This window comes from Mesoplodon densirostris, chromosome 5, assembly GCF_025265405.1.
Source record: "Mesoplodon densirostris isolate mMesDen1 chromosome 5, mMesDen1 primary haplotype, whole genome shotgun sequence".
NCBI classification, from domain to species: Eukaryota; Metazoa; Chordata; class Mammalia; order Artiodactyla; family Ziphiidae; genus Mesoplodon; species Mesoplodon densirostris.
In genome coordinates, this window is record NC_082665.1 from 139,047,172 (window position 1) to 139,059,318 (window position 12,147).

Genomic DNA, 12,147 nt, shown 5'->3' on the forward strand with positions numbered 1-12,147 from the left:
TATTCAGATAGACTGCCTTTTTATGGATATGAAGAGGGAGGCTAGTAAACATTTTCTTGGAGGCTTTTCTCTCTGGCATCTACTGCTTTTGGTACATACATATATTTTTTAAAATATGCTCATCATCATTAATGGGCATAGTCTGCATATCTCTGGTGGGAATGTTGTTTTGTTACTGAATTGCAGACCAGTATTTTTGAAAGCGGGGAGATAAACAGGACAACTTCATCCCATAAATCTTGCCATCTGACTCATCAATTTGAGGTTCCTTATTGAAACAAGGAAAACATCTTTAATCATGCAAATATTTGGAAACTGCAAGCATATCTCTATTAGGAATTTGGGAGATAATTAACATGGACAAGTTATGATTGATTAACTCATGAAGAATGGGTTAGTTAAAAGGCAGTGGGTTCTTGTTTTATCCTTATATCAACACCCCATCAATAGGAATTAAGAAAACAGCATAACTAGGTTACAGCTCCTTGCTGAGGGCAATTAATCAGGACAGAAGAGTGGGGAGGTAAATTGGAATGATGCCAAATAAATCAACCTGTTTCTGGATCTACAAAAGATTTATCTTTGTTAATTCTTATAGACCATCTTAATATTTTGATCTTTGATTTGTGTATTAGATGATAGATTTTAGGGAAAGATTCCAGGTATTTTGAATTTTTAAATTAATAAATGACCTTTTTTGTATTTCCATCTTGACAGCTTTGGAAACAAACTTGTAAGAAGGTGTACATTTCCACCTTTAATTCAAATAGAAATATTTGTTTTATTCTAGTTTGTAAGATAATGGGGAGCTATTTTTATCTTAAAATGCTGTAACAGAACATTCAGACTCCTTAAAACCTTTTGAGGAAAGGGCAGGGTTTTAATAAATAAATGTTAATAATATAAAATGCCATATGGGTAGAAAAATAAAAGCATAAAATCAATTGTAAAAAGAAAATGTCAGTATTCTCTGACAACCTGTTTACTCTTTACCTGATAAGAATCTTCAAAAAGGTCTGTGTTCTGCTTTGCATGGCTCCAGTTCAATTTCAATTTATTCTTAAAATTAGTTTGGAAGGGAAGCCTCCAGACACACAGATAATGCAGCTGATGCTGTCATTTGGCACTCTAGTTCTAACTACTGGATTGGTTTTTTTCTCTTCCCAGGTTCTAAGTCATTGAGACTCTTGTGTTTCTTTTATATTAGTGTGAGGTAATTTTATAGGCAAATACTATGACGACCACTCAGGTTGACACTTGAGAGTAACAGGCTAACAACAGCTTCTTCTGTAGTCATTTGAAAAAGTTAACATTTGAGTGCTCAGAAAGATGGTCAGTACAATGGGTGTTAGCACTTGGATTTTCACCCTTTAGGAGTGGTGTATATTTTAATGTTGGAATGTTTTCAGGTCCCTTTGGAGGACTAGGTATTATATCACCATACTTTTAAATAATAAAATTCTTCCGAAGAACTCTGAGAATTAAATAGCTAAATTGACACCTTTATTGAGATTTAAAAGAAGATTCCAGAATCTTGGATTGTTCCGTTTTTTTTTTTTTTTTTTAACTTCAGAGTTTTTTGGTCTCCAAATGCAAGCAGGAGTGAGCTTGCTTCACAATTAATGACCTAATTTTGTAGCACTGCATGCTGCTTCCCAACATTGATCTGACTGGGAGGCAAGTCTGTTAAACATGATGTCAGCAGGAATTATTTTGACAGCTGCCAGAAGCAGTAATGTAAGTCTCAAAAAGTATTCATTTTAGAGTGTGGTGATCTAGAATATTGGTCTGATGTAGACATACTAATGGACAATCAAAGACAGTAGCACAGTATTCAAGAGAAGAACCCATAAGGAAAAGCAACGACATTAATGGAACATTGGGAGGTAAGGCCGAAACACACAAAAATATCCTCTTTAATTTCAAATTAGAACAGCAGAATCAAAGCACATTCTTCCTTTTTTTTTTTTTTTTTTGCGGTATGCAGGCCTCCCACTACTGCGGCCTCTCCCGTTTCGGAGCACAGGCTCCGGACGCGCAGGCTCAGCGGCCATAGCTCACGGGCCCAGCTGCTCCGTGGCATGTGGGATCCTCCTGGACCGGGGCACGAACCCTCGTCCCCCACATCGGCAGGCGGACTCTCAACCACTGCGCCACCAGGGAAGCCCCACATTCTTCTTTTTGATGGTCTCTGGTATTGCTTTACTGTCATGAGAAGTGATTCCAGACTATGAAATGGCATCCCTGATACATGGAGTATTGGCTGTTGATAATACTCTTAATTACTCTTAATATTGGTCCCTCAATCTGAAGAGAGTGCCTCTGTGGATGGGCTACTGTTTTCATTCTCAGGATTGATGATCCAGCATCAGATTACATGATAAACTTGCTCAAAGCATGGTCTTGTGTTTTCTAACAGTGTTAGATAAACATTCAGTGTCTACATTTCAGAGTGGTAACACAAGGATGAGTCAAACAGCAAATTAAATGTAGGTATGCCATCTGCTGCCTTTATTTTATGAATTCCAGCCCATAGGACATTGACTGGGCATGAATGTATAAGCCATTGTCTTTTATTGTTGGACTTACTACAAACATTGGATAAATGTTCATCCATGCTGCCGGTCTTCTTAGAAAGAGTAAAGTTCAGCAAAAATGAATTTTTTTTAGTTGTTGTAAGTTTTTTGTTTTAACAAAAATAAACCTCAACAGAAGAAAAACAGCATGTACTCGTTTCTCTGAGTGCAACATCTCAGCAGGCTTCAGGAACTCATCCACAAGGGGTAAATTGTTTAATGTGTAATTGTAAGCAGAACTGTAAAAAGCCATATTAGGCTTCCATGATTTTATTCTCTTCTTCTGGTAAAAGATCATTACTTCTCCCTGGGCCCCTCATGGTTAAGCCTTTTATAACTTTTCCAAGAAAGTTCTTGATTTCTTCTGATGGTGACTCTTATGCTGCGTCTTTCCTTCACAGTGGTTTCTTTAAGAAATTATGTTTTCCCAAATGTTTCTGAGGAATTTTTCTTATTTTCTTCCAAAAGTTAAATTTTAAAAAGTCTCCATTTTGGAAGGACAATAGGTCCCTTTTCTTTGAGCAGTTTACTGTGAAGTATGAATTTATAGACATGAAATTACAGTTTGGCGCTACCATTTAGAGGCATTCTTATCTTTCAATATCTGTTCCCAGTCTGGCTCTTTAACAGCATTTGCTCAGATGCAGTGGTTACCGGGACCATTAAGAACTGCTTTTCAAGGACTTTTGTAGATTTTTAGCTAACACCATAAAATGAGTTCTCCATTTCCGAGGCTAATAAAAGTCTTAATGATATGTGCATCCAACAGATGGCACAGAGGGCTATTTTGGCAGTGGGCAGTTGAAATCTGCCCTCAGTTGTTTGTATAAGGCTCTCACTAAAGTCAATAAAAGGTAATTTTCACACACAATTTAGTTCAGAGTATAAAATGTGGGAAAGAGTGGCTGGTTTAAGTCCAATGGGCATAAGGGTAGCAGCTGGTAAAAGTTTAGTTTGATGGTAAATTCTAACTGACAGACTGACAAGTTGATCAAGAATAATACACGACCAAGTCACAAATTGTGGACAATGGCAGGGCTTCAGAAGCTGAGAGAAGGACATAGCTGAAGTAATTACCCCCAACATCTCTGGCATAAGCCTTGATGAAAAGCTCTTTCTCTTTTTTTGAAAAGCTCTTTCTCTCACTCTCCTTTTCTGTTCCCAGTCTTCTTTCTTTTTTACTCTCTAACTCATACCCATTTTAAAACTCATTCATTTGCTTATTTCTGCTTAGCATTTTGTCCATCAAATGGAATGTTTATATATATTAATACCTCAGTGAGAGTATCATAATGGCATCAGGCAGATTCAGAATATAATGTACATTCCTGCCCTGCAGGGTCAGGTGTGTGGCTCAACTCTGCTGATATGAAAGATGGACTCCATATATTCTTCCTGGTTGTGGTAGGGGATATTATGTTTAAGGCAGGTAAGACTTTAATGGGGATGAGAAAGAGTCTAGAGACAGGTTCATAAGTGAAAATTATGCATAGAAACTGTCAGGACTTTGCTCTTTCATGCACTTATTAAATGAATTGTTAATGATTTATGCATATTAATAGCTTCATGTATTTTGGAAATTAAAAAAAGAGTCAACAGTGTTTTTGGCATGCATTATTTTATCTGATGCTGGTGATCTCTGAATATGGTTTAAATGTATGCATGGTAGGTATGCAGAACAGTTTCGTATTCTAGTTGAATCTTTGAAGGCAAGTACTGTAACTCTGTACTCCAAAAATACATGACAAATGAGAAATGAGCTTAAAGTCATGGAATTAATGATATTTTGTTAGGCTACTGCAAGGTTTCTTAGTCTTAACATTATAGACATTTTGGTCTGGTAATTCTTTGTTCAGGGGTTGTCCTGTGTATTTTAGTCTGTTTAGCAGCATCCCTGGACCCTTCCAGTTAGATGCCAGTAGTAACCTCCTTATGCCCTCTGAGTTGTGACAACTAAAAGTGTCTTCAGACTTTGCTGAATGTCCCCTCGGGGCTAAACCTCTCCTGTTGAGAACCGCTGGTCCACTGGTAGGATTAGCTTGCTTCCAAGTCAAGCTAAGTCTTCTGAACTTTAGTAAGACTGTAGACCCAGATGGAGAGGCAAATCAGGAAGAAGGTATACGTGTAGTATGTTTAGATGAGACATCAGTCATGCCTTTTATGGCTCCATCATCATCCATAAGGACCTACTAGAGCATTACATCACGAGACAACATCAGCAACAATGAGGTACTTACATGCCAGCATGAAAACGATGCTTGCTTCAATAGATTATTTTCTGGAACTGAGCAGTGCAGAGAGGTTGGTGGCCTTGTAGGCAGCTGCGGTTTTGTGAGGTGAAGTGGAACAACTGTACCCAGGGCAAAAGAAGCCTTGAAACATGGCCTGAGGAATAGAAGCTCAGATGTGACAAGTTGGAAAGCAGCAGCAGTTGCCTACAAAGAGGGTGGCAGTTACTGAGTGGGAGGCTTTTCTTGACTAGAGGTAACTTGAATTCTTTAGAGTTCCTTGGCATTTGTTTCTTCTGAACATCTGCAAGCACTTCCAGTCCCCCAGAGGAACTCGAGTTCCGTGCACAGTCCAGCTGGGCCTAGAGCCTGTGACCGCAGTAAACAGACTGATGCTTTCTCACTATTCCCCATATTTCTTGGGCTTGATTCCTTCTACCCTTTCCAGGTGAAGACAGGCTGGGGCAGGGGCAACTAGGAGCTGAGTACTTCTAATTTCTTTCTGTTTTAGTTATGATACTACGTCCCCAAAATGAAGTAAAGCAGAGGGGCCCATTTCTTGTTAATTCTTGTCTCCATGATCCCATTAAACGATGTTTGTTATCCTTGACATTTCCCCATAGCACATTCTGAACTTCGGCTTACCTAATGCTGTTAGTTAAAATCTGTGTAAGCACCAGACATCCTTCCTTATTTATGTTTTTTAATTTTACATTGAACACATATTTTTTAAGGAATATGTTTTAAAGGTATATTCTGTTTATTTAGAATTCTAAAGAACCAGTGTAATTTGCTGATTTCTAAGTTATAGAATTCTTAAAAATGTGTAGCTGCTCACCAGGTGATTTAAAAGAGGGTGGTTTCAAGACTGAAACATGAGTGGTGCATCTTCTTTTGAAGTGAGATTGTGCTTCTGTGAGCGTTTGAATGTGGATGCTGAGTACATTTCAGAGGTAGGGGACTATGGGTGATGGTTGAAAGCCTGCTTAGTTGCTCAGATCTTTTTGGTAACAGGCTGTTTCAAGTTAGTTGTGGTCTTTCCAGGTGCCATAGTTGCCCAAACACACCAGGCATTTTCAGACACCCATGCGTTTGCCTGTGCTCTGCCAGCTGCTTGAAATAGCTTTCTTTCTGAAGCCCAGCTGAGAAAATTCTTCACCTCCTTCCCACAATTCTTTGAATCCAAGGCACAGTGTCCCCCTCACTCCCCCCCTTTTTTTTTTAAATTTCGGCCAAGCCACGCAGCTTTCAGGATCTCAATTCCCTGACCAGGGATTGAAAGCAGGCCATGGCAGTGAACGCACCACATCCTAACCACTGGACCACCAGGGAACGCTCCCCGTGTTAATGTGTCTTAATTTGCTGTGATTCTTACAATGAATAGCATATCATAATCAAATTGGTGACTTTTTTTTCTTAATGGTATGTAAAGTAATGGTTTATTTTGTAACTGATGGTGATTTAGATTTGATGAAATACAATATATGAATCTACACTGCCAATGTGTTATCCAAGTAGAAATGTGCAGTAGGCACTTGGAAGTGATTGTCTGGATCTTTGGAAAGGTGAAGGTACAAAATACATTCACCCATCCCAACACTCCTCTAAGTCTCAGTCCTTTACAGCGTCAACTCTAAGGCGGAAAAGCACACTCCCGAGAGATCATGTAATCTGAGGATTGTTGAGAAACCAATGAGGATGTAAATTTATACAGCTGTGTAACTATCACCAAAATCCAAATTTTAGGATCTTTCTATCACCCCAAATAGATCTCTCAGGCCCCTGTGCAGTTAATCACCGCTCCTATCCCCAGTTCCAAGCAATCACTGATTTGCTCTCTATGTCCATAGATTTTTTTTCTGGGCATTTCATATAAATTGAATGATATAGTAAGTGGTCTTTTGCACCTGGATTATTTCATTTAGCATAATGTTTTTTGAGGTTCATCCATGTTGTAGTATTTATCAGTAGTTCATTCCTTTTATTGCTGAATAATATTTCATTGTCTAGGTGGACCACATTTTTTTTATCCATTTACCAGTTCATGGGTGTTTTTGTTATTATGAATAATAATAAGAACATTCACATATAAGTCTTTGTGTGGATATATGTTTTCATTTCTCTTGGGGAGATACAGAGTAATTTCTTGATCAAACTATGTGTTCTTGTCTCAAGAGCAGGATGTTCTATAGACATCTTTGCAATTTTCATTTTTATATGGGGTTGTATTGAAATCTTGAGTTATGTACCTAAAAATTAAAATACTAATGAGTATGTGAATATGAGAAGTGCAGCTAAAAGGCTGTTAAGATTTACTTGGCATCTGGTACAATTTACTGTCATTCACTAGTAACTACCTCCAGTCTTCCTGTCTAGAATAAAAATGACATACATTATATTTACTGCTCTGCTAATACCACCAAAAAGCCTAGCAATTTTCATTTCCAGACTGCTCTGAGGCAATGTAGCAATCTAATTCTTTAAAACTGTGTCCTTGAATGTATCATTTCATCTCCTCCCTTTTTTTGTCCCTTTATGTTTGAAGGACATTTTACATTTGACAACTGGGATTTAGATTGATTCTTAAAGGGACTATGAGGGGAAATGTTTTTTGTTTTAAAACCTTTTCAATCCAGAACAACATGCAAGATAGTTTATTAATTTGCCAGAGAAGTTAAGAGGTTAGAAAATTTCCCCCATCTTGATTTGCTCTGTTCCCTGGCTTCTTACAACTGCAGAGTAATCTAGAGTCCAATTCTACATTTGCATATTTTTGACAGTGTGCATAGGGAAAATGTGATGATGATGAATGTTAAAGTAATGTTAACAATAACACTTCTCAGGACATTTCAGCTAAGTTGGTAGTGATAGAATAAGACTTATAATATGGTCATTCATTCATTCATTGATTCATCTATTCATTAAACTAGACTTTTATTATTTCTACAGGTATTTATGTAGCATCTTCCCTGTGCTTGACACTGAGCTAGGCACCCTGATTACAACTGTGAATAGCAGTTTAAATTGTACATAGTAAAGAAAGAAGCTATTTAGCAGATGGTTTTCCCAACTAATTAAAAAAAGTTAATTTGCTTTGGAAGAAGAAATTTGCAACTTTAAGTTACTTGGTTTAAAGATCCTTGGGGCTTCCCTTCAGCTCTTTGATATAATAGCTTGGTCGGCATTTTTCCTCAATCACCTATGAATTTGGTACTGAGCAACTTCTAAGGTCAGGCAAAACATGACCAAGGACAAGAAGAATCATTCTCTAAAGTGAAAATTCCAAGACCTCCAAGATGAGGCCTTCTGAACCCTGTGTCTCTTGTTGAAACCTAAGGAGAAAGATCTAAATATTGTTCAAAACTAAAAATGCAAGATTAATTACAAGCATTTCACACAGAATAAACATGTGGTGCTGTGTTCTATTCATCTAAAATTCTTGCACATTTCTTTACACTATTGATCTTGTACAAGATGCTTAATGATTGCTTCAGTTGAGTGTGACACAATAGATCCTTAGTTAAAAATGACGGCTCTCTTGGGTACCAGATTCCCAGATTAATTTCCAGATGAAGCATGATTTAATTTTTAAATTCAAACTTTTCTGCATCGAAATGAGCATGCATCAGATGACATCTAGGGAGAGAAACTTCTTATAAACTAGAGAAAATGCTATCCTAAGTTTTGGGAAGAAAGCCTAGGAACTAATGGTGCTGTCATCTAAGAGAAAAATCATTTTCAACACAGGCATATATCAAGTTACACTTCAAATTTATTAAATTCTAATTCATAGGGATATGGAGTTGTCCAGTGACCCTACAAAGACAATCTCACTGTAGTCCAACATCTACACTACATTTTCCAAAGTGTGGACATCCATAATACTGGTTGAGTCATACCGGGGTCACTCTTGTTTCTCTCTAGACTTTTCTTATATAACATTAACAAAACATTCAGTTCCAGTATTGTGACATAGTGATTTATAGTAAGAAATATATATTTGGTTTTTGTCCCCATTCCTAGCACAGAGCTCCTAAAACCCTTGGAATTTCCTAAGTGCTAAGAGCCATAAAGGTGTCTTGATTTTCATAATAAACCCCTTTCAACCACATCTGAGTGTATATCAATGAGGTGACTTTTGGAAAGCACATAAGTATGGGGGCTGGTTGCCAGGAGAACTAACTGTGTAATTAGATGGTTGGAACTTTCAGTCCCACTTGCCTGCCATTGGGGAGGGAAGAGGAGTGGAGGTTGAATCAGTCACTGATGGCCAATGATTTAATCAGTTGTGCCTGAAAAGGATGGGGTTTGGAGTTTCTGGGTTGGTGAAAGCATGAAGATTCAGGGAGAGTGCTGCACCCAGAGAACATGGAAGCTTCCAGCCCCTTCCCACATAGCTTGCCCTATGCATCTCTTCCATCTGGCTGTTCCTGAGCTATACCCTTTTATAATAAAGCAGTAATCTAGTAAATAAAGTGTTTCTCTGAGTTCTTTGAGCCACACTAGCAAATTAATTGGGTGGTGGGAACCACTGGTCTACAGCTGGTTGGTCAGAAACACAGGTGATAATCTGGACTTGTGATTGGCATCTTGAAGCAGTGGAGGAGGGGGTGAGCAAGTCTTGTGGGTCTGAACCCTTAACCTGTAGGATCTGATGCTATCTCCAGGTAGATAGTGTTAGAATTGAGTTATATTGTAAGACACCCAGCTGGTGTCGCAGAAAATTGCTTGGTGGTATTACACACACACACATGCACACACACACACACACACACACACACACACACAAGTATCAACCAGCGCCAGATTAGTAAGTGCAGTTTAAAGATTCTCTATTTGTTAGTGCCATAGCTTTTAAGTAGAAAAAAACTGTGTTTGGTTTTGAACTATCAGAATAGGAATACAGCCTATGTTTATTGTCTGCCGGGATTAGATCAGAGATGATCTGAGTTCCATAGATATGCCTTCACTACCACAGGCCCACAGGAGAAAGTGGGGATTTTGACTATCCAAGGAAGCATACCCTAAGGAACACTCAGCCTCCTGTTTTCTCCTGGTGTTATTCATATGCGGATGGTGGCCAGGTGGAGGGTTTGGCTAGCCCCACTAATTGCTTTTATCTGGAGGAATAAGCGAATAGTGCAGTAACAGTGTGCTACCCCTAGGTACAAATTAAACAGCACTAAAGTGCACTTAGAAGAAATTAGCCAAGCTCCAGAATGGAAAGTGACTTTAAAAAATTCATTCTCTTTTTATTTCAATTTTACGATTAATGGGAAATGAATAAATGAAAAGACCAAGCAGAGAGAGGAAATGGTAAGGGATTAATACAACACAAAGCTTTTATAGATATTATATTTGAATGGACTGAATAAAGGAGATGGATTTGTAATCATTTTCCTAGTTTTAAAGATCATTATTACTTAAAAAAAATTATTATTCTGGAAATCCCCAGGCTAAGCCAGTGTACTTTGGATTTCAGAGTACAGAAATCACAAAATTTTTATTTGTTCTCCCGAATAGAAGCAATGCTATAGCTGTCCTCTCTCTCTGTCTAGGCAGATGTGAGTTTTCTTTATGTTGTATCAAGGCAGAAGACTTAGTCCCGGGCATAATATGAGCTGCTTACACTTGAAGTTAAAATTATACTTCTAACAACTTTGGTGTGTAAAAAATGGTACAGCATTGGCACACCATTGGTATATGTTTCACAAAATATAAGGAGAACAAATAGATTCCTAAACAGGTAAAAGGCATTCCACAGTATACAAAATTCAACTGTTCTTCCTCCTCCTAGTTTGAAATATTATCTGATCAGTTGGATGGATCAGTTAAAGACCATCACTGTATTATTTATGAAGACCTTACTCAGTGCCAAGCTCAGTACTAACAGCTTACCATAGATTGTCTATTTTGGTTTTCATATTTGTTCTATGAATTACACCTATATTATATTTGAAGAAACTGGGACTTAGAAAAAAGTAATTGTTCAAGGTCACACGATTGGTCAGGGAGCCCAGAACTGAATCAGAGACATTATGTTTATTTGTACTTGAAAGAACAGGAAGTCAGACCTGTGTAAGTCTGGAAAGGGGAGAGTCATCTGGAAAAAAAAAAAAAAGAGTGTGAACAGGTGTGACTTTCACACAGATGCTTCTACCTGCCTCTTGATTGAGTCTTCTCCATGGTGAATTAAGAACAAAATAACACAAAAACTTCATGTCAGAATATTGAAGTAATTGGAATAGATCTCATTTTCTTTGGCTAGACAACATAGTATTAAGTGCTTTCTCCCAACTGGCATTCTTATAAATTATCATTATTTTTTTCAGACAGTTTTCTACACAGGTGGCTGAGTTTTTTGTTGCAGAATTAGTTCAGATGGTCTCACAAAATTATGTTAAATGTTGTTACATGTGCTTTACTGAAATGAAATATTTAACATTTAATGAATTCCCTTTCCTCACTGGTAAGTCTAACCTATCTGGCACAATTTAAAAATAAATTTTATTTATGAGTCTCTTGTTTTCCTGTTGTTTCCATATTTATTCAGTATCTTTTATTAACTACTTACTCGGGGATTTAACCATCTTCTGGATTACTCAGCCGTGGTCCAGAAGGCCAACCAGAAAATTCAGTGGTCTCTAAGAGAATAATCATATAAGATGCTTCTAGAATATTATTTGAGGAGGAGGGTGATAAGTGTGTATGTGTAGTATTGTTACACTTTTGAGTGCTGTGTATTTGAGGTATGTGAATAACAATTTTAAATGCTTGAATTTCCTTACAATCTTCTTGAGTATCCAGAAATATTTTTAGGGTTTTGTTAATACTAATTTCTGTAACAATATGGGATTAACTAATGTAACCTTAGTTTCTATAGGAAAAACTTGATATTTAAATGATAAAAATTATGTCAAATATTCTACTTTGGAGATTGGATGACTTTAGTGACTGTATATTGACTAAAGTTAGCAAATAATTGCCCGTTTTCATTCTGAGCTGTGGAGACTACTTTCTTTCTTTCACTTGTGACAGAGAAGCCTGGCCTGGAGCAAGCTGCATCCATCTCATACCTTGGCCTCACTTCATGATTCATTTCCCTCTGTGCCCAAACCTCCACTGTGTGCCATGGATGGACCAATTCAAGGGCCTGTCCTGATCGGCCTGCTCACGTGCTCAGTGTGTCAAGAAGGGGATTCTGGAAAGTGAGAAAAGAGAATGAGGTGAAGGAAGAGAATGGGAAGAGGAAGTAAGGAAAGAGTGAAGGAAAGACAGACACAGGAAGAAATAGCGAGAAACTGCAGGAAAAGGGGACAGGAAGGGGATTAAGAGATTTAGGA